The following is a 23454-nucleotide window of genomic DNA, read 5'->3' as shown; positions in this document are numbered from 1 at the left end:
TGTTTACAAGAGACTAACCTTAGACTTAAAAACACAATTAAGTTGAAAGTGAACGGATGGAAAAACATATTCCAAGCAAATAGTAACCAAAAAGAGCTGGGGTAGCTATACTAATATTGGACAAAATAGACATTAAGTCCAAAGCTGCTAGAAGACACAAAAAAGGACAGTGTATATTAATAAAAGGGGCAATTCACAAGAAGAAATAGCAATCAAATATTTATGTACCTACCCACAGTTCCACAAAATACATAAGACAAAATACATACTGGCAAAACTGAAGGGATAAACAGACATCTCTACAATAATAGCAGGAGATTTCAATGCACCGTTTTCATCAATAGACAGAACATCTAGACAGAAGATCAGTAAGGAAACAGAAAACTTGAACAATATGATAAATGAACAAAAACTAATAGACATATACTGAACACCCCAAAACAGCAAGATATACATTCTTCTTAAGTGCACATGGATGGTTCTTCAGGACAGACCACATGTTGGGTCATAAAACAAACCTCCAAAATTTTAAAAAGACTGAAATTATACAACTCATCTTTTCTGACCACAGTGGACTGAAGCTGGAAATAACAAGCAGAGAACTGGCAAATCCACAAATACATGGAAGTTAAATAACACACAAACAATCAATTGGTTAAAGAAGAAATCACAATGGAAATCAGGATATATCTTGAGATGAATGAAAATGAGAACACAACATATCAGAACTTATGGGATGCAGCAAAGGCAGTGCTCAGAGGGAAATTTATAATCCTAAATACTTACATTAAAAGAAGAGTAAGCTAAAATAAAGAACTGATTCCACACCTGAAGAACTAGAAAAAGAACGGCAAACTAATCCCAAAGCAAGTAGGAGAACAGAAATAACAAAAATTCGAGCAGAAATAAATGAAGTAGAGAATAAAAAAAATAGAGGGCATTAGCACAACCAAAAGTTGGTTTTTTGAAAAAAAATCAATACAACTGACAAATCTTTAGCCAGACTGACAAAGAAAAAAGAGTAGATGCAAACTAAATAAAATCAGAAATGAGAGAGGGAACATTACTACTAATCCCACAGAAATAAAAATCAACATAAGAAGATACTATGACAACTGTGTGCCAACAAATTAGACAACCTACATGAAATGGACAAATGCCTAGAAAAGGCAAACAACCTATACTGTCTCTAGAGGAAACAGAAGACTTCAACAGACCAAATAGAAGTAAAGAGACTGAATCAGTGTTTTACTTGTTAGGCTCTCAAGCAAATACCATGAAATGGGTCAAGTCAAATAAGGGGAATTTATTTGCTTATAGTTTTGAGGCTAAGAGAAAGTCCCAAACAAGACATATATATCTAAAAGAAGAAATTCTGGGGCTGGCTGCCAGCGATCCTTGGTTCTTAGCTTGCCTCATGACAATGCACATGGCAGCTTCTTCTGGTATCTCCTTTTTCTTCCAGGTTCCACTGGTTTACAGTTTGGCTGCTTCTACTGAGGCTTTCTCGCCTTCTGTCTGAATTTCACTCCACTTACAAAGACTCCAATAACAGGATTAAGTCCCATACTGACTGAAGTGGGCCACAACTTCCTAACTGAAGTATCCTCATCAAATCGTCACAATGGGTTCACACCAACAAGAATGGATTAAATTGAACATGATATTTTGGGGTACATATAACTTCAAAACACAACAATCAGTAATCAAAAACCTGCCAACTTCTCGGTGCCTGTCCACGCAAAAAAAAATAACCCTTCCAACAAAGAAAAGCCCAGGACCAAGTGGCTTCACAGGGGATTTCTGCCAAACATTTCAACAAAAATTAATTCCTATCCTACTCCATTAGGAAGGAACACTGAATCATTCTATAAGGCCAACATCACTATAATACCAAAGGAAGAAAAAAATACTATAAGAAAAGAAAATTACAGATGAATTTCTCTTACCAATACAGATGCAAAAACTCTCAGCAAAATACTAGCACATTGGGCAGTGCAACGGTGGTTCAGTGGCAGAATTCTCACCTGTCAGGCCAGAGACCCCAGTTCGATTCCCAGAGCCTGTCCATGCCAAAACAAAAATACTAGCAAATTTAATCCAATAGCACATTATAAGAATTATATACCATAATTAAGAGGGCTTTATCTCAGGTATGCAAGTGTAGTTCAACATAGGAAAATCAATTAATGTAATGCACCACATTAATAGAACAAATGGGGGAAAAGCAAACACATAATCATCTCAATCCAAGCAGAAAAGGCATTTGACAAATTACAGCATCATATCTTAATAAAGACACCTAGAATTCTAGGAATAGAAGGAAACTGTCTCAAGTAGATAAAGGGTCTTTCTGGAAAACCCACAACTAACAAAAGTATTTCCTTTTCTTTCCTTCCCACACTCCCCACTTGGGCAGGCTCTAGGAATCAAACCCAAGTTTCTGGTATGGCAATCAAGAATTCTGCCACTGAGCCACAATGCACCACCTAGCATTCCCTTTTAAGATTTGGAACAACAAAAAGATGCCTACTGTTGCTACTGTTGTTCAATATTATATTACAAGTTCTAGCAAGAGGAGCTAGCCAAGAAAAATAAATAAAAGGCATTCATATTGTAAAGAAAGAAGTAAATTTTCACTATTTGCAGAAGACACGACCCTATATATACTGTCCAAAAAAATCTACAACAAAGGTACTAGAGCTAATAAATGAGCTCAGCAAACTGCTGGGGTTCAAGATCAATGCAGAAAAATCAGTACTGTTGAGAGAGGGGCCAAGATGGTGGCTTAGTAAGGTGTGCGCGTCTTAGTTCCTCATCCAGAACAACTACCAAATAACCAGGAACAGTACAGAACAGCTCCCGGAGCCACGACAGAGACTGGACACACAGCGTACAACAGTATGGACTGGCTGGACCGGCTGCAAGACTCCGCAGCGGTGATTTCCCCGAGTGGCGCACGCTTCCCCAGGCTGCGGTGGCTGGCGGCCAGCGCCTGATGCCCATCTCTCACGGGACGGTTCCCGGATGGCTGAGAGTCTCAGAGAGGCGAGTTCCCCAAGCCGCGGCAGCCGGCACCCCTCCCTCACGGGCGGCTTCCCAGACTGACTGAGCGTCTTGGAGAGGCAAGTTTCCCAAGCCGTGGTGGCAGGCAGCCGGCACCCCTCCCTCGCAGTCGGCTTCCCGGACCAGCCGCAAGTCTCAGATCAGCGAGTTCCCCAAGCCGTGGAGACCGGCGCCCCTCCCCAACAAGCGGCTTCCCAGTCCAGCAGCAAGGCTCGGATCAGCGAGTTCACCAAGCCATGGTGGCCGATGATCGGCACCCCTCCCCCACTGGCGGCTTCCTGGAGGGAAAGGAAAGAGTCTCCAACAGTAGCAGGGACCGAGTACAACCAAACACCAATAGTGGCATTCATAAACAAATTCTGACTACTAAAAATAGGCCCCCAGCTCAGGCGAAACTGATCAAGGCAGAAGTCGCCTATTGGGCTAACTGAAAAAGAGGAAAGGGGGCGAAACAGAGCCTTCTGTGGCTGTTTCTACGGAGGCTTGGTGCCTCTGGGATCAGCGCCGGGATTACACAGGTTGCAACTGCCCCAAACACAGAAACAGGCTGCTTCCAGGGCTCTCTACCACCTGAACCTTCCCCACAGGAGGGGTGAAACGCATCTCAGGTGGAATCCCTCTCTCAAGGAATTCAGATCCCAGGACTTCACAATTTGAAGCCATTAAAACCAGCCTACAACCTTTCCTCTGTCTCCACCATTCCCCCAGCAGGGAGAGCCTTCCAAAGTTAAAGGAGCCACAACATATATTGCTGGTGGGACCCGCAGACAGACAAGCGCGACATACTGGGCAGGATAAGAAAAACAGAGCCCAGAGACTTCACAGCAAAGTTTTTCAACCTGCTGGGTCTCACACTCAGGGAAATCTGATTAAATGTCCAGACGCCAGCAAAAAATAATAAATCACACCAGGAAAATTGAAGATATGGCCCAGTCAAAGGAATAAACCAATAGTTCAAATGAGATACAGGAGCTGAGACAACTAATTCTGAATATACGAACAGAAATGGAAAACCTCTTCAAAAACCAAATCAATACATTGAGGGAGGACATGAAGAAGGCAAGGGATGAACAAAAAGAAGAAATGGAAAGTCTGAAAAAACAAATAACAGAACTTATGGGAATGAAAGATACAGTAGAAGAGATGAAAAAAACAATGGAAACCTACAATGGTAGATTTTAAGACACAGAGGTTAGGATTAGTAAACTGGAGGACGGAACATCCGAAATCCAAAAAGAAACAGAAACTATAGGGAAAAGAATGAGAAAATTTGAGCGAGGGCTCAGGGAATTGAATGATAATATGAAGCGCACAAATATACGTGTTGTGGGTGTCCCAGAAGGAGAAGAGAAGAGAAAAAGAGGAGAAAAACTAATCGAAGAAATTATCACTGAAAATTTCCCAACTCTTATGAAAGACCTAAAATTACAGATCCAAGAAGTGCAGCGCACCCCAAAGAGAATAGATCCAAACAGGCGTTCTCCAAGACACTTACTAGTTAGAATGTCAGAGTTCAAAGAGAAAGAGAGGATCTTGAAAGCAGCAAGAGAAAACAATCCATCACATACAAGGGAAACCCAATAAGACTATGTGTAGATTTCTCAGCAGAAACCATGGAGGCAAGAAAACAGTGGGATGATATATTTAAATTACTAAAAGAGAAAAACTGCCAACCAAGAATTCTACTCCAGCAAAACTGTCCTTCAAAAATGAGGGAGAAATTAAAACATTCTCAAACAAAAAGTCACTGAGAGAATTTGTGACCAAGAGACCAGCTCTGCAAGAAATACTAAAGGGAGCACTAGAGTCAGATACGAAAAGACAGAAGAGAGAGGTGTAGAGAAGAGTGTAGAAAGAAGGAAAATTAGATATGATATATAAAATACAAAAGGCGAAATGTTAGAGGAAAGTATTACCCAAACAGTAATAACACTAAATGTTAATGGACTGAACTCCCCCAATCAAAAGACATAGACTGGCAGAATGGATTAAAAAACAGGATCCTTCTATATGCTGTCTACAGGAAACACATCTTAGGCCAAAGACAAACATAGGTTGAAAGTGAAAGGTTGGGAAAAGATATTTCATGCAAATAACAACCAGAAAAGAGCAGGAGTAGCTATACTAATATCCAACAAATCAGACTTCAAATGTAAAACAGTTAAAAGAGACAAAGAAGGATACTATCTACTAATAAAAGGAACAATTAAACAAGAAGACATAACAATCATAAATATTTATGCACTGAATCAGAATGCTCCAAAATACGTGAGGAATACACTGCAAACACTGAAAAGGGAAATAGACACATCTACCCTAATAGTTGGAGACTTCAATTCCCCACTCTCATCAATGGACAGAACATCTAGACAGAGGATCAATGAAGAAATAGAGAATCTGAATATTACCATAAATGAGCCAGACTTAACAGATATTTATAGGACATTACACCCCACAACAGCAGGATACACCTATTTCTCAAGTGCTCATGGATCATTCTCAAAGATAAACCATATGCTGGGTCACAAAGTAAGTCTCAACAAATTTAAAAAGATTGAAATCATACACAACACTTTCTCAGATCATAAAGGAATGAAGTTGGAAATCAATAAAAGGCAGAGTGCCAAAAAATTCACAAATAGGTGGAGGCTCAACAACACACTCTTAAACAACCAGTGGGTCAAAGAAGAAATTACAAGAGAAATTAGTAAATATCTTGAGGCGAATGAAAATGAAAACACAACATATCAAAACCTATGGGACGCAGCAAAGGCAGTGCTAAGAGGGAAATTTATTGCCCTAAATGCCTATATCAAAAAAGAAGAAAGGGCAAAAATTCGGGAATTAACTGTCCACTTGGAAGAACTGGAGAAAGAACAGCAAACTAACCCCAAAGCAAGCAAAAGGAAAGAACTAACAAAGATTAGAGCAGAAATAAATGAAATTGAGAACATGAGAACAATAGAGAAAATCAATAAGACCAGAAGTTGGTTCTATGAGAAAATCAACAAGATTGATGGGCATTTAGCAAGACTGACAAAAAGAAGAAGAGAGAGAACGCAAATAAATAAGATCAGAAATGGAAGAGGAGACATAACCACTGACCTCACAGAAATAAAGGAGGTAATAACAGGATACTACGAACAACTTTATGCTAATAAATACAACCATGTAGATGAAATGGACAAGTTCCTAGAAAGGCATGAACAACCAACTTTGACTCAAGAAGAAATAGATGACCTCAACAAACCAATCACAAGTAAAGAAATTGAATCAGTCATTCAAAAGCTTCCCAAAAAGAAAAGTCCAGGACCAGATGGCTTCACATGTGAATTCTACCAAACATTCCAGAAAGAATTAGTACCAACCCTGCTCAAACTCTTCAAAAAAATTGAAGTGGAGGGAAAGCTACCTAATTCATTCTATGAAGCCAACATCACCCTCATACCAAAACCAGGCAAAGATATTACAAAAAAAGAAAACTACAGACAAATCTCTCTAATGAATATAGATGCAACTATCCTCAACAAAATTCTAGCAAATCGAATCCAGCAACACATTAAAGAATTATACATAATGACCAAGTAGGATTCATCCCAGGTATGCAAGGATGGTTCAGCATAAGAAAATCAATTAATGTAATACACCATGTCAACAAATCAAAGCAGAAAAAACACATGATCATCTCAATTGATGCACAGAAGGCATTTGACAAGATACAACATCCTTTCCTGTTGAAAACACTTCAAAGGATAGGAATACAAGGGAACTTCCTTAAAATGATAAAGGGAATATATGAAAAACCCACAGCAAATATCATCCTCAATGGGGAAAAATAGAAAACTTTCCCCCTAAGATCAGGAACAAGACAAGGATGTCCATTATCACCACTGTTATTCAACATCGTGTTGGAAGTTCTAGCCAGAGCAATTAGACAAGAAAAAGAAATGCAAGGCATCAAAATTGGAAAGGAAGAAGTAAAATTATCACTGTTTGCAGACGATATGATACTATACGTCAAAAACCCAAAAAAATCCACAGCAAAACTACTAGAGCTAATAAACGAGTACGGCAAAGTAGCAGGTTACAAGATCAACATTCAAAAATCTGTAGTGTTTCTATACACTAGCAATGAACAAGCTGAGGGGGAAATCAAGAAATGAATTCCATTTACAATTGCAACTAAAAGAATAAAATACTTAGGAATAAATTTAACTAAAGAGACAAAAGACCTATACAAAGAAAACTACAAAAAACTGTTAAAAGAAGTCACTGAAGACCTAAATAGATGGAAGGGCATACTGTGTTCATGGACTGGAAGACTAAATATAGCTAAGATGTCAATTCTGCCTAAATTGATTTACAGATTCAACGCAATACCAATCAAAATCCCAACAACTGACTTTTCAGAAATAGAAAAACCAATAAACAAATTTATCTGGAAGGGCAGGGTGCCCCAAATTGCTAAAAGTATCTTGAGGAAAAGAAACGAAGCTGGAGGTCTCATGCTGCCTGACTTTATGGCATATAATGACGCCACAGTGGTCAAAAGAGCATGGTACTGGCATAAAGATAGATATATCGACCAATGGAACCAAATAGAGTGCTCAGATATAGACCCTCTCATCTATGGACATTTGATCTTTGATAAGGCAGTCAAGCCAACTCACCTGGGACAGAGCAGTCTCTTCAATAAATGGTGCCTAGAGAACTGGACATCCATATGCAAAAGAATGAAAGAGGACCCGTATCTCACACCCTATACAAAAGTTAACTCAAAATGGATCAAAGATCTAAACATTAGGTCTAAGACCATAAAATAGTCAGAGGAAAATGTAGGGAGATATCTTATGAATCTTACAATTGGAGGCGGTTTTATGGACCTTAAACCTAAAGCAAGAGCACTGAAGAAAGAAAGAAAGAAATGGGAGCTCCTCAAAATTAAACACTTTTGTGCATCAAAGAACTTCATCAAGAAAGTAGAAAGACAGCCGACACAATGGGATACAATATTTGGAAATGACATATCAGATAAAGGTCTAGTATCCAGAATTTATAAAGAGATTGTTCAACTCAACAACAAAAAGACAGCCAATCCAATTACAAAATGGGAAAAAGACTTGAACAGACACTTCTCAGAAGAGGAAATACAAATGGCCAAAAGGTGCATGAAGAGATGCTCAATGTCCCTGGCCATTAGAGAAATGCAAATCAAAACCACAATGAGATATCATCTCACACCCACCAGAATGGCCATTATCAATAAAACAGAAAATGACAAGTGCTGGAGAGGATGTGGAGAAAGAGGCATACTTATCCACTGTTGGTGGGAATGTCAAATGGTGAACCATTGTGGAAGGCACTTTGGCGGTTCCTCAAAAAGCCGAATATCGAATTGCCGTATGACCCAGCAATACCATTGCTAGGTATCTACTCAGAGGACTTAAGGGCAAAGAATTAAACAGACATTTGCACACCAATGTTTATAGCAGCATTATTTACAATTGCAAAGAGATGGAAACAGCCAAAATGTCCATCAACAGACGAGTGGCTAAACAAACTGTGGTATATACATACGATGGAATATTATGCAGCTTTAAGACAGAATAAACTTATGAAGCATGTAATAACATGGATGGACCTAGAGAACATTATGCTGAGTGAGACTAGCCAATAACTAAAGGACAAATACTGTATGGTCCCACTGATGTGAACTGACATTAGAGAATAAACTTGGAATATGTCGTTGGTAACAGAGACCATCAGGAGATAGAAATAGGGTAAGATAATGGGTAATTGGAGCTGAAGGGATACAGACTGTGCAACAGAATTAGATACAAAAACTCAGAAATGGACAGCACAATAATACCTAATTGTAATGTAATTACGTTAAAACACTGAATGAAGCTGCATCTGAGGTATAGTTTTTTTTTTCTCTCTCTATAATCGTTTTATTTCTTTTTCTGTTGTCTTTTTATTTCTTTTTCTAAATCGATGCAAATGTACTAAGAAATGATGAATATGCATCTATGTGATGATATTGGGAATTACTGATTGCATATGTAGAATGGAATGATTTCTAAAGGTTGTGTTAGTTAATTTTTTTTTAATTAATAAAAAAAAAGAATGGATCGGAAAAAAAAAATCAGTAGTGTTTTTATGCACTAGTAATGAGCAATCTGAGGGGGAAATCAAGGAAAAACTGCCATTTACAATAGCTACTAAAAGAATCAAATATCTCAGAAAAAATGAACAAAGGACGTAAAAGACTTATACACAGAGAGCTACATAACTTTGCTAAAAGAAATAAAAAACACCTAAATAAATAACGAGACACTCCATGCTCATGGATTGGAAGACAAAATATTGTTAAGATGTCCAGTCTACCCAAAGCAATTTAAAGATACAACACAATTCCAATAAAAAATCCCATAGTCTTCTTCACAGGAACGAAAAAGCCAATCATCAAATTTATTTTTGGAATGGTAAGGGGCCCCAAAAATGCAAAAATATCTTGAAAATGAAAAATGATGTTGGATTACTCACACTTCCAGACATTAAAACTTATTGCAAACCTGCCTTTGAAGGTACTGCAGCTGTGACTGCTGTGTCCCAGCTGTGTCATGGGTCAGAGAAAGGAAGAAGTGCTGTCTACCCTGACTACTCTTGGACTATGAGTCTCTAGAATGCTGGTAGCCTCACAGTCCTGCTCACCCCCACCCCCACCCCCACAAAAAAAAACTTATTGCAAAGCTACAGAGGTCAAAACAGTGTGGTACCGGCATAAAGAGAGATTCACTGGTAAATGGAAACAAATTGATAGTTCAGAAATAAACCCTCACATCTATGGCCAACTGACTTTTGACAATACTGCCAAATCTATGCAATTGGGAAAGAATGGTCTCTTCAGCAAATGGTGCTGGGAAAACTGGATATCCATACAGAAAAGAATGAAAGAGGACCCTTATCTCACAAAATACACAAATATTAACTCAAAATGGATCCAAGACTAAAATTTAAAAGCCAAGACCATAAAACTCCAAAAAGATAATGTAGGGAAACATCCTCAAGATCTTGTTATAGGCAATAGTTTCTTAGACTTTATACCCAAAGCACAAGCAACAACAACAACAACAAAAAAAAAAAGATAAATGTGATCTCATAAAAAATAAAATCTTTTTTATTTTCTCTATATATTTATCTGTTCTAGTTTGCTAGCTGCCAGAATGCAATGTATCGCAGAAACAGAACGGCTTTTAAAAAAGGGGAATTTAATAAATTGCTAGTTTACAGTTATAAGGCCAAGAAAATGGCCGAATTAAAGCAAGTCTATAGAAATGTCCAATCTAAGACATCCAGGGAAAGACACCTTGGTTCAAGAAGGCCGATGGAGTTCGGGATTTCTCTCTCAAGTGGAAGGGCATGTGGTGAACATAGAGTTTCTCTCTCATCTGGAAAGGCATATGGTGAACACAGTCAGAGTTTCTCTCTCATCTGGAAGGGCACATGGCAAACACAACATCATCTGCTAGCTTCCTCTCCTGGCTTCCTGTTTCATGAAGCTCCCCGGGAGGCATTTTCCTTCTTCATTTCCAAAGGTCGCTGGCTGTGTCGTGGCTATGTCGTTCTGCTCTCTCAGAATCTCCTTCATTCTCCAAAATGTTTCCTCTTTTATAGGACTTCAGAAACTAATCAAGACCCACCCAAATGGGTGAAGACACACCTCCAGCTAATCCAGCTTAACAACCATTCTTGATTAAATCACATCTCTGGGGGGCAGTGTAATTACAGTTTCAAACATACAATACTGAATAGGGATTAGAAGAAACAGCTGCCTTTACAAAATGGGATTTAGATTAAAACATGGCTTTTCTAGGGGACATACATCCTATCAAACCAGCACAACATCTAAGAATTTATCATGCAAATGAAAAATCAATACATTCAATGAGAGAAAATATTTGGAAATTATATCTCCAATACAGATTTAACATCCAAACTATATAAAGAAATACTACAACTCAACAATAAAAAGACAACTCAATTTAAAAAATGAGCTTGAATAGATCTCTCCAAAGAAGATATACAAATGGCCAAAAAATATACGAAAAGACACTCAACATCATTAGCTATTAAGGAAATTCAAATCGAAACCACAATGAGATGCCATTTCACACCCACTAGAATGACTACTACTACAAAAAAAAAAAAGAAAGAAAATTATGAGTTTAGAAAGGATGTGGAGAAATAGAAACACTCATTCATTGTTGATGAGAATGTAAAATGGTGCAGCCATGGTAGAAGACAGTTTGGGGATTCCTCAGAAAGTGAAGTATAGAATTATCAAACAACCCAGCAATCCTTCTACTAGGTATATCCCCCAAAGAATTGAAAGCAGGGACTCAAACAGATATTTGTACACCGACGTTTAAAGTGGCATTATTCACAGTTACAAAAGATGGAAGCAACCTAAGTGTACATCATCTGATGAATGACTAAACACAATATGGCATATACATATAATGGAATGTGATTCAGCTAAAACGGAACGAAGTCCTGATACACGCAGCAACATGGATGAATGTTGAAGGTATTGGGTTGAGTGAAATAAGCCAAACACAGAAGGACAAATATTATATGAACTCACTAATTGAAATTATTAGAGTAAGCAAATTCATTGAGTTAGAATGTGGAGTATAGGTACAACTGCTTTGGAAAGCACTTTGGCGGTTCCTCAGGAAGCTAAGTACAGAACTGCCATATAATCAGCAATACCATTGCTAGGTATCTACTTGACAGGACATGAGGGCAAGGACACAAATGGACATCTGTACACCAATGTTTATAGCAGCATTATTTACAACTGCCAAGAGATGGAAACAGCTCAAATGTCCACCAACAGATGAGTGGTTAAGCAAGCAGTATATACATATGATAGAATATTATGCAGCTGTAAGACAGAATAAAGTTATGAAGTACATAACCCCATGGATGGACCTTGAGGACATTATGCTCAGTGAGATTAGCCAGCAACAAAAGGGCAAGTACTGTGTGGTCTCACTGATAGGAACTAACGTTAGTGAATGAACTTGGAGAATTTCAGCTAAGAACAGAGAGCATCAGGAGATAGAAATAGGGTAGATATTGGGTAATTGGAGTTGAGGGGATACAGATTGTACAACAGTACTGACTGTAAAAATTCAGAAATGGATAGCATAATACTACCTAACTGTAATACAATGATGTTAGTAAACTGAATGAAGCTGAATGTGAGAATGATAGAGGGAGGAGGGCTGGGGGCACAAATGAAATCAAAAGGAAAGACAGACAATAAAGACTGAGATGGTATAATCTAGGAATACCTAGAGTGTACAACGATAGTGACTAAATATACAAATTAAAAAATGTCTTTGCATGAGCAAGAACCAAGGAATGTCAATATTGCAGCATGTTGAAAAGAGATGGTAATTCATATTTTAAAACTTTAACTTATGTGTAAGACTAAAGCAAAGAATGTTTCTTTGGTACAAAATTTATATTTTGACTAGTGCATTTCCTAATATAACTTATGTGGACAGTTAATTGAACACCATAAGTACATGGAACCTTGAATAGGGTATAAGAGTTTGTAGGTCTGTCCAGAGTGATTTGAACAGTGAATAAAAAAGTATTTGCAAAGTCCCCTTGGGAGAATGGCGAGAAAGGGGGAAAATTTAGCTTCCCCATGTGGAGAACTCCTGATATTCTCACAAGCAGTGGGGACAATCAAAGCAATAGGCCAAGCCTTCAATCTTGGGATTTGTTCATATGAAACTTATCCTTGCAAAGGACAGGCTAAGCCTACTTAAAATTAGGACTAAGAGTCATCCCCAGAGAGCCTCTTTTGTTGCTCAGATGTGGTCTCTCTCTCTCAGCCAACACAACAAGCAAACTCACTGACTCAGTGCCCTCCCCCTCTCTACATGGGACATGACTCCCAAGGGGTGTAAACCTTCCTGGCAACATAGGACAGAAATCCTAGAATGAGCTGAGACTCAGCATCAAAGAAATGAGAAAATCTTCTAGATCAAAAGGGGGAAGAGAGAAATGAGACAAAATAAAGTGTCAATGGCTGAGAGATTTCAGAGTTGAGAGGTTATCCTAGAGGCTATTCTTAAGCACTAAATAGATACCACTTTTTGGTTAAGGTATATTGGAGAGGCTGGAGGGAAGTACCTGACAATGTAGAGGTGTGTTCCAGTAGCCATGTTTCTTGAAGATGATTGTGTAATGATATAGGCTTCACAATGTGACTGTGTGATTGTGAAAACCTTGTGTCTGATGCTCCTTTTATCTGCTGTATGGACAGATGAGTAAAACATATGGATTAAAAATAAATAATAGGAGGAACAAATGTTAAAATAAATTTAGTAGATTGAAATACTAGTGATCATGGACAACCAAAGCTGTAGGCTGAGCCCCCAGTCTTGGGGTTTGTTCATATGAAACTTAACCCCACAAAGGATAGGTCAAGTCTACTTAAAATTTAGGCCTAAGAGTCACCCCCAAGAGAGCCTCTTTTGTTGCTCAGATGTGGCCTCTCTCTCCAGCCAACATGACGAGCAGTCTCATCACCCTTCCCCTCTCTGCGTGGGACATGACTCCCAGGGGTGTGGACCTTCCTGGCAACGTGGGACAGAAATACTAGAATGAGCTGAGATTCAGCATCCAGGGATTGAGAAAAACCCTAGAATGAGCTGAGACTTAGCATCAAGGAATTGAGAAAACCTTCTTGACCAAAAGGGGGAAGAGTGAAATCAGACAAAGTGTCAATGGCTGAGAGATTTCAAACAGAGCAGAGAGGTTGTCCTGGAGGTTATTCTTATGCATTAAGTAGACATCATCTTGTTATTCAAGATGTAATGGAGAGGCTGGAGGGAAGTGCCTGAAAATGTAGAGCTGTGTTCCAGTAGTCATGTTTCTCGAGAATGATTGAATAATGATATAGCTGTCACAATGTGACTGTGTGATTGTGAAAACCTTGTCTCTGATGCTCCTTTTACCTACCTTGTCAAGAAACAAGTAGAACATATGGAATAAAAATAAATAATATGGGGAACAAATGTTAAAATAAATTTAGTTTGAAATGCTAGTGATAAATGAAAGTGAGGGGGTAAGGGATATGGTATGTATAATCCTTTTTTCTGTTATTGTTTTATTTCTTGTTCTGTTGTCCTTTTATTTCTTTTTCTGAATTGACGCAAATGTTCTTAGACATGATGAATATGCAACTATGTGATGATATTGAGAATTACTGAATATATATGTAGAACAGAATTATATGTTAATGTTTAATGGTTTTTCTTGTTTGTTCTTAAAATTTTTTAAATTAATAAATAAATTTTTTAAAAAAGAAATACTAGTGATCAATGAAAGGGAGTGATAAGGGGTATAGAAATAATAGGGGAACAAAGACTAAAATATATTGGGTAGATGGAAATCAATGAGAGGGAAGGGTAAGGGGTATGGGTATGTATGATTTTTTTTTCTTTTTATTTCCTTTTCTAAATTGGTGCAAATGTTCTAAGAAATGATCATGGTGATGAATATACAATTATGTGATGATATTGTGAGTTATTGATTATATACCATGAATGAAATGATCATATGGTAAGAATGTTCATGTTTGTATGTTGTTATGTTTTAAAAAAATAATAATGAATGGAGCATCAAAAAAAAAAAAAAAAGAATATGGAGTACAGATTACCAGTGGCTGGGTTGGGTGTAGGGAATGGGAAGTTAACGTTTGAATGGTACAGAGTGACTATTTGGGTTGATTATCAAGTTTTGGTAATGGATGATGGTGATGGTAGTACAACATTGTGAGTGTAATTAATGGCACTGAATTATATATGTGAATATGGTTAAATGGGGAAATTTTAAGTTGAACAGAGGCTACTTATATATAAATTTAAAATACAGGAAAAATAGATATATAGATATATGGCTGTACAACACAGTGAATCCTATTGTAAACATTGGCCTTCAGTAATTAGCACAATTACAATTCATAGTATAAGTAGTTAGCTGTTCTTATATGAATTGTAACAAATACAACACATGAATGTAAGGAGTTAATAATAGGGAGATAAATGGGAATTGTGTATTTTATATATTTTATGCATGGCTTCCCTGTAACCTACAACTTCTCTAATAAAAATAATAATTTAAAAAAAAAAAGCAGAGTAGACATTGCCCTTCCCACATTGTGGGTGAGAAATTTGAGACCCAAAGCAGTACGGTGACTTGCCCAAGGACTAAGTAATAAGGGAATAGAACCTGCACTCAAGCCCAGGGTGATTTTGCTCTTTGCACCAAATGTGGTTTTGCCGTTGGGAAGTGTCTCCCTTGATATTAAGGCTCGCCAGATGAAATACCGTGATGTGAGTTTTAATTTCCTCTTTCCTTACCAGATACGTAACGACATTCTGGTCACAAGCTAACCCTTTTAGGATTTCATTTAATGAACTTCATGTTGCTTTTTAAAACAGCCATATCTCTTCAAGAGCACAGAATTCAGAACAAAAAAGCATAGAACAAAAGAATAAAAATTAATTTTTGTAATGGATAAGGCAGCACAGGCTAAAGATAAGGACAGAGAGAGCATCCTCTCAGAGCTTGTGAAGCACCTTTTCTTGAACCTTACAGGGCACCTGCCGTGAGCTGGTCTGTCACCTGCTAATGGATACAAGATTAATGTTCAAGAAACAAAATAACATCGGTTTCCCCTGGGATGCCTTGTATAATGAAGTGAGATGGAGTCTTTGTTTATTGGCTTGTTTTCAAGACTTACCTTCAAGCTAGGTTGAGCTCCTGAGTAGCAGGGACTACTCCTTTCCTTCTGTATTCCTAGAAGCTGGTCTACAATCCAGAACATCCTTTTATTCAGCAAATGCTTATTGAGCACATTCAGTGTGCCAGACACTGTGCCAGAAACTGAGGGCACAATGGTGCAAGGACCAGACGTCTAAAGGGAAAGCAGACCAGGATACAGGGAACAAAGGGCAGCAGGCTACAGGCTGCCAGCAATACAGAAGCCCATGGCAAGCAGAGGGCTCCATGGAGGGGACACAAGCACAGCCCAGCACAGAAGCACTTCAAATTAGCAAGAAGAATCCACGGGAACCTAGGAGTTGTATGCATCACAGCTTCTCAAACTCCAGTGCAGAGCAAGGGTTCTCAAACTTTGATGTAAATTCAAACTACCCAGGGATCTTGTAAATATGCAGATTCCAAATTCAGTAGGTCTAGGGCAGAGCCTGAGAAACCGTATTTCCAATCCACTCCCAGAGGATGCTGATGCTCTTAGCTTGGAGTTCCAAGAGGTACACATACACACACAATCTGCAAAATCCTGTGATATGCATATTAACCAGAGTTAAAAGTGGAAAGTATTAGACTCGGAATAAAAATCAACTCAGGTTAAATAATTTGCCTCATGTCACACAGTAGGCAACAGTGCTAGAATTTGAACCCAGGGTCATTTAATGCGAGAATCCATGCTCTTTACACTGTATCATGCTGCTTTCTCAACAAATATCCATTAAAAATCAATAAATTAATAAGGACTAGCCACACAAATAAATATAGTTCATTACAAAGACAAAGCTAAATATTTTTCCTCATGTGAGCCATAGTTTATATCAATAGATCTTCAATTTTCTGATTGCACACCTCTGTGAGTTGAAAAAACATTTTTCATTTTTTACTACATCCCCAACATGCATATTTATTTAAATTATACACATGCACATTTTAAAACATATGCAAAATATTAAGAATGAGAGAATTTTGGGAGACAATGGTTTGACTGCAACCTATAAGGCTAAAGACAAAAGGTATTAAACATAAACTCTGTACTCTAGTTGATAAAGTTGTTTCTCACAGGTGTATGAATTTAAAATTCTGAAACTATTTTGCATGTATACTGGGGTCAAACAACTAAGTAGATGGATAGTTGATGGTAGGAGGCCAGTCTTCTCACTGTTGGAAAGGGAATTTACTGATAAACAAGAGGGGAGGGTCAGGTTAGAGTTAGGAATCAGTGTGAACTCATGTGTAACTTAGATGTTAACTTCAGCAGACAGACAAATACAGAAATGATTATAGATAGAGGTATATACATGTATATCCTCTGAGGGCGTCTAGATGCGATGACACCCAGCATAAATTCTGTTTGGAAGAATTCCAAATAATTCATATAGTTACTCTCCTACCGGAAGGCGGAGCTTGACATACAGATAATAATTAGATACTCTGGCAGCTGATGCTGATCTTTCACATAATGGACTTACTACAGTTCAGTGAAGAGGACACACCAAGAGGCCCCTCCCATCACTCTGCAGCCCTACTGTGGAGTGGAATTCAACCTGGAAAAGCAGGAGCCCCATCCCTTGCTCTCCCTGGACTTTTCCACCTAGCACTGATCACATCCTGACACCCTCTGTTTCTGCTTGTTTTCCCACTGGCTGTCTCTTCTGCCAGAATGGAAGCTCTGGGGCTTTGTCTTCCTCAGTGTTCTATCCCCAGTACTAATAACTGTGCACATAATACCTGCTCACTGGACATTTGCAGAATAACAAATCAGATGAAATGTTATGGAAGATTCATGCAAATAGAGATTATCACAGAAGGTGAAAGTTCTAAAGTGTCATGGAATTTAAAGGAACATTCTTCTGACATCTCTCCTTAACATTTTAGAATTCCACATGCAGCCAACTCCTACATCTCTTATTGCTAAACCATTATTTCTTATTAAGTTTTTAAACTGTTGAGCAGATAAAAGGATTTCTTTGGCAATTCTGTGCTTAAACCTTGTAGAATGTCTCTATAACTATTACTAAGACAGATTAGAAATAATTTGGAACTGAATTGGATTTGCCATTTTGTGATCCTCTTCTTATCTATCAGGGCTAACAGCAGACACTTCACTCCTTGCCATAGCCCAAGAGGAAGCACTGTCATCTGCATTTTTCAGATGGGAAATTCGGGGTCAGTGGAGCTAAGCAGCTTTTCCTCACTGCTCTATAAATATGGACTTAACTAAAAGAGAATGACTTGTATCCTATACAAACTTAGAAATTATTTTTAGAGGAACAGTATGATATAGTTGAAATACCATTAAGATTTGGATTTCAATTTTAACTTCCACTTAGAATCTGCTTGACCTTGGGCATTTAATTTAATCTTTCTGAGCTGTTCGGTAACTTCAATTTGAACAATGTGAAGTTGTAGCCATGAGACAAGTAATCTATAATCCTACATATAGAGCTCAATCTTCCTGGTGTGACTTGCGCACCTCTCTGTCTGGCTCTCCTGCACGGGCCAGCGCATCTCTCTGACCTGGATGTGCTAAACTGCTTGCCCTCGTGAGCTTGCCAGCATGGCACAAGGGCTAGGGTCAGGGCCCTGTTGCCCAATAGCCCCGTGTCCATCCTGCCTCTGTCACTTAGCCTTTTAGGTGATTCTGGGCATAGGGTCTCCTGTGCCGAAGCCACCATGTCTTCATGTGGACAGTGGATGGTTCCGAGAGGCACCTGCCTCACAGGCTTATGTTGGGGGCCACAGAGTTAATGTAGCCAAGTGCTGGCCCTGGTGCCAGCCACAAGTAAACTCCAGGAAGGGCTGGGAGGAGAGTCATGGGGGTTCCACCACTATTTTAGGGTTATCTCCCGCCCCATCTGGCCAAGTTCCTCCCTGCCTGGGCATCTCCGATTGTCCTCCCTGCCTGGTGAATCCCCACCCACGGTTCTGGCCATACCCCTACAGTCTCACTGTGACTACTTCCCTTGACTCCTTCTGGGGAGCACCATTCCCACACCTCTGCTCCTGCTCCTCCAATCCCTTTCCTGCTCAGCAAACAGATCATAAAGGCATTCCCTGTGCCCAAGGACAATTTCTCTTATAGAAGTATTCCAGCTAACAGCTGAGAAGGGATAGTAGAATGAGAATATCATCATTTTGCAATCCCTGGTAGATTAATGGACTGAGACATGAGCATCCCCACGATGCCCTGTGTCCCTCTGGGTGGAAGCACACATCACCACCTCTGAAGCAGTCATGGACCCAACACCACCCCTGAACCTGCTCAATACTGCAGCCCCAACTGCCAATTTACAGGTCTCAGAGGACAGAAAAACTGGTTAGACTGTACCATGTGTGACACGTCTCGGAGGACCCAGAAGCCAGGAGGGACCAGCAGACCCCACGGTGTACCTTCACAGATAAAGAAACCCAGATAAAGGAACTGTAAATTTGTAACTTAATAAAATCCCTTTATAAAAGCCAATCCAGGGTGGCGCAATGGTGGCTCATTGGCAGAATTCTAGCCTGCCATGCCAGAGACCTGGGTTCGACTCCCACGTCAAAAAAAAGCCAATCCATCTCCGGTGTATTGTATTTCAGCAGCTTTAGCAAACTAAAACAGTCCCCAAAATTGGCCCATTTTGGTAAATATTCGCTGTGCAATTGAAAAGAATGTATACTGTACTATATCATCAGGTAGAGTTTTCTATAAATATCAATTAGGTCAAAGCACTTGATAATATTATTCAAATTTTCTATATCTTTACTGATTTTGTTTACTTTTTCTATCAATTAGTGAGGATTATTGATTTCTCTAGATTTTTCTATTTTCCTTTGTGGTTCTTTCAATTTTTGCTTGATGTATTTTGAAGCTGTATTATAGGCATTTAAATGTTTACGGTTTTATTATATGCTCTTGATGAATTAACCCACTCATTATGTGAATACCTTTTTGTGAAAATCCTTGGTAATATTCTTTTTTTTTTTTTTTTTTACATGGGCAGGCACCAGGAATCGAACCCGGGTCCTCTGGTATGGCAGGCAAGCGTTCTTGCCGCTGAGCCACCGTGGCCCACCCCCTTGGTAATATTCTTTGCTCTCAAATCTACCTTCTACTGATATTAATATTGCCACTCCAGATCTCTTTTAACTACTGTTAGCATAGTGTATCTTTTACTACCCAAGTACTTTACATCTATTTGTACCTTTATACTTAAAATTCATTAACGGGATGTAGCTATAGCTTCTGGGGGTTAGCTTCTGTTTGTTTGTTTGTTTGTTTAGTCCAGTCTGAAAATCTCCACCTTCTAATTTGGGTATTTAGACAATTTACTTTTAATGTGATTATTGATGTGGTTAGGTTTATCACCTATTATCTTCTGTTTGTTCTCTATCTGTCCCATTTTCCCCTTTTCTGCCTTTTTTTAAATGATTTTTTATTATTCTATTTGACATCCTTTGTTTTGTTACTTTCGTGGTTTCTGTAGGGAATTTCCTTCATTTGATAAAGGGTGTATGAAAAGCCTACAGCTAGCATCACACTTAATGATGAAAGATTGGATAACTTATTTTGCAATCAGGAACAAGTCTAGTACCATAAGGCAAGTAAAAGAAATAAAGTTATCCAGACTGAATAAGGAGAACTAACACTATCTTTATTTATAGACAACTTGATTGTCCACTTTAAAAATCCTACCCAAAAAAAAGAGCAATTATTAATAAGTGAGTTTAGCAAGGTTGCAGGATAAAATCAATACATTAAAAATCACTTACATATTGAGAAATCACATACCATATAGTCATCCATATTATACAAAATTTTTGGAGGCCCTGCAGTTTTACAGGGCTATCAAAAAAAAATCAATTGTTCTAAACATAATACCAATTAACAACTGGAAGCTGAATTTTTTTTAAAAATTACTCCTTCTAATACCATCAGAAAAGATAAATCTGAAAAAGATAAATCTGATAAAAAAATGTATAAGACCTTTACACTGAAAACTAAAAAACACTGCCATGAGAAATGAAAGATGATTTAAATAAAGAGAGATATACTGTGTTCATAGGTCAATAGACTCAATATCGCTAAAATACCAATTCTTTCCAAATCAATCTGTAAATTAAATGCAATTTCAATTAAAATCCTAACCTTTTTTTTTTTTAGAAACTAACATATGGAAATGTAAAGGACATATCATAGCCAAACAATCTTTGAAAAAAGAACAAAATTAGATGAATAACATTATCTGGCCTGAAACTAAAACTACAATAATCAAGATGTACAGAATTGGCATCAAGATAGACAAGTAGATCAATGAAACAGAATACAGAGTTAAGAAAAATTACTAATTTTCAACAAAGATACAAAGTAAATGCAATGGAAAAACTGTCTTTTCAACAAATGTGCTGGACCAACATAGGCAAAAAAAAAAAAAAGGTGATCTTTGATCCATATCTCACAGCATATATGATAATAAATAAACAAAAAGAACCATAGACCTAAATGTAAAGCATAAAACTATAAAATTCTAGAAAAGAACATGGGAACAAACATTTGTGACCTTGATGTAAGCAAAATCTCATAGATACAATATCAAAAGTTTGATCCATATAAAAGAACTAATTGACAAATTTGTTTCAAATGACAAATTGACAAATTTTTCATTTGAATTTTGCTCTTCAAATGGCACTGCTAGAGAATGAAACACAAGCAACATACTGGGAAAAAATACTTGCATATCATATACTGATAAAGGACTTATGCCCAAAGTATATAGAAAATTTTCAAAACTCAATTATAAGAACTCAATTTTCTACAAATTGGCAAAAGATTTGAACAGACACTTCATCAAAGAATATATACAGATGGCAAATAAACACATGAAAAGAAACTCAGCATCATTCATCAGTAGGGAAATACAAATTAGAACCACAATGGGACACCACATCATACATACCTATTACATATTGGCTAAAAGGTTGGTGAGGATATACAGGCACTGGAATTCTAATATACTGCTGATGGGAATGGGAAATGGGACATTCACTTTGGAAAACAGTTTGGTGGTTTTTTAAAAAGTTATTTGTACTTCTATCATATGATTCAGCCATTTTACTCCTAGGTTTTAATTAAGAAAAAAAAAAAAAAAACGTCCACACAAAGCCTGGTACATGAGTATTCATGGCAGTTTGGTTTGTAATAGCCAATAACCAGAAACAGCCCAAATGTCCACAGAGGTGAATGAATAAACAAACTGTGGTGTAGTAATGCAATGAATAAAAATTAATGAACTAAAAAAAAAATTTTAATTAAAAAAAATAAAAATTAATGAACTATGCTACAATATGGATGAATTCCAAGATAAGTAGGCTGAATGCAAGAAGCCAGGTGAACAGTGGTCTACACTGTATGATTTATTTCTATATAATTCTGGATAATACAAACTAATCTATAGTGACAGAAAGCAGGTCAGTGGGTGTCTGGGGAATGCAAAGGGGGGTGAGAAGCAGGAAGGGGAAAGAGGAAGGGATGACAAAGAACACAAGGAAACTTTTGGGGTAAACTGTTCATTTCCTTGATTGTGATAATGGTTGATTGTACATATGCCAAAACTTATCAAACTGCACATTTTAAACATGCGCAGTTCACTGAATGCCAATTATACCTTGATCAAGTTAAAGAGAGCAACTATAAGATTGCACACATAATACACACAACTCCAGCCTGAACTTCCAACTTCTACTAGACATCTCAAACTCTTAAACATATACAAGACTGGGCTTAGCTTTTGCTCCCAGATCTCCAGTGTTCCACATCTCAGGATGAAAAACGTGGCAATGCACCTCTGGTAGACAGTAAGTCTTGGCTAAAGGCATGGGAGGTGACCGAGCTAGAATCTTTGCCATCAATGATTCCACGACCTGGCTACACATAGAACCACATGGGGCTCATTATAAAAACCTGCCTGGCTCCCACCCTCAGACATTCTGAGCTAGTTGGCATGGAGTATGACCTGGGCATCAGGATTTTTTAAATGATCACAACGTGCAGGAAGTTTGGAAACTGCCTCTTTATACTGTTCCGTCTCTTTGGATACCGTCTTCCCACCTCTGTCCCTCTCTAACACACCAACACACGCACAAGCACAGACACCAAGTTCTGGGCTTGCTACCCCTTACTACCACTCAGAGCCAGGTTATAGGCTCACCTGAATTGCTGGCTCAGCTGCCAGACCTCGCAGTTTCCAGTTCTGTCCCTGTAACCCGACCTCACACACAGTAAAAGCAAGCCTTCCCAAAGGCCGAACTGTTCTCTCTCATCTGCTTACTCTTTCATAGCATTTCATGGCCCATGGGGAAAACTGTCACCTCCAAGTCCCTCCAAGGATTGATCCCTCTTCAGCCTCATTCTTCCTTTCAATACTCCCTACAATCACACAGAATTTCTTTCATTACTAGAAGTGACTCAATCTCTCTTGCCTCAAGGATTTGCCATCTGCTGTTCGCATCTCCTTTTGTCAAGCTGACTCCTACTCATCTTGAGAT

At 38.2% G+C, this 23454-nt stretch overlaps 1 protein-coding gene and 1 non-coding gene across 8 annotated transcripts in view; one reads left to right on the top strand and one right to left on the bottom strand.

Annotated features, from left to right (window-relative positions):
- Window positions 1-23454, bottom strand: part of TRAPPC9 (trafficking protein particle complex subunit 9) — an 889500-nt gene that overhangs the window by 530896 nt on the left and 335150 nt on the right. The window lies entirely within an intron of this gene.
- LOC143689298 (small nucleolar RNA SNORA17) lies at window positions 9641-9771 on the top strand. The gene has a single exon (XR_013178740.1). It is a non-coding gene; the product is annotated as a small nucleolar RNA SNORA17 (small nucleolar RNA).

Source organism: Tamandua tetradactyla, chromosome 6 (assembly GCF_023851605.1).
Source record: "Tamandua tetradactyla isolate mTamTet1 chromosome 6, mTamTet1.pri, whole genome shotgun sequence".
Classification (NCBI taxonomy): Eukaryota; Metazoa; Chordata; class Mammalia; order Pilosa; family Myrmecophagidae; genus Tamandua; species Tamandua tetradactyla.
The sequence above is the reverse complement of the archived record's forward strand: the minus strand, read 5'-3'. Positions and strand labels throughout refer to the sequence as shown.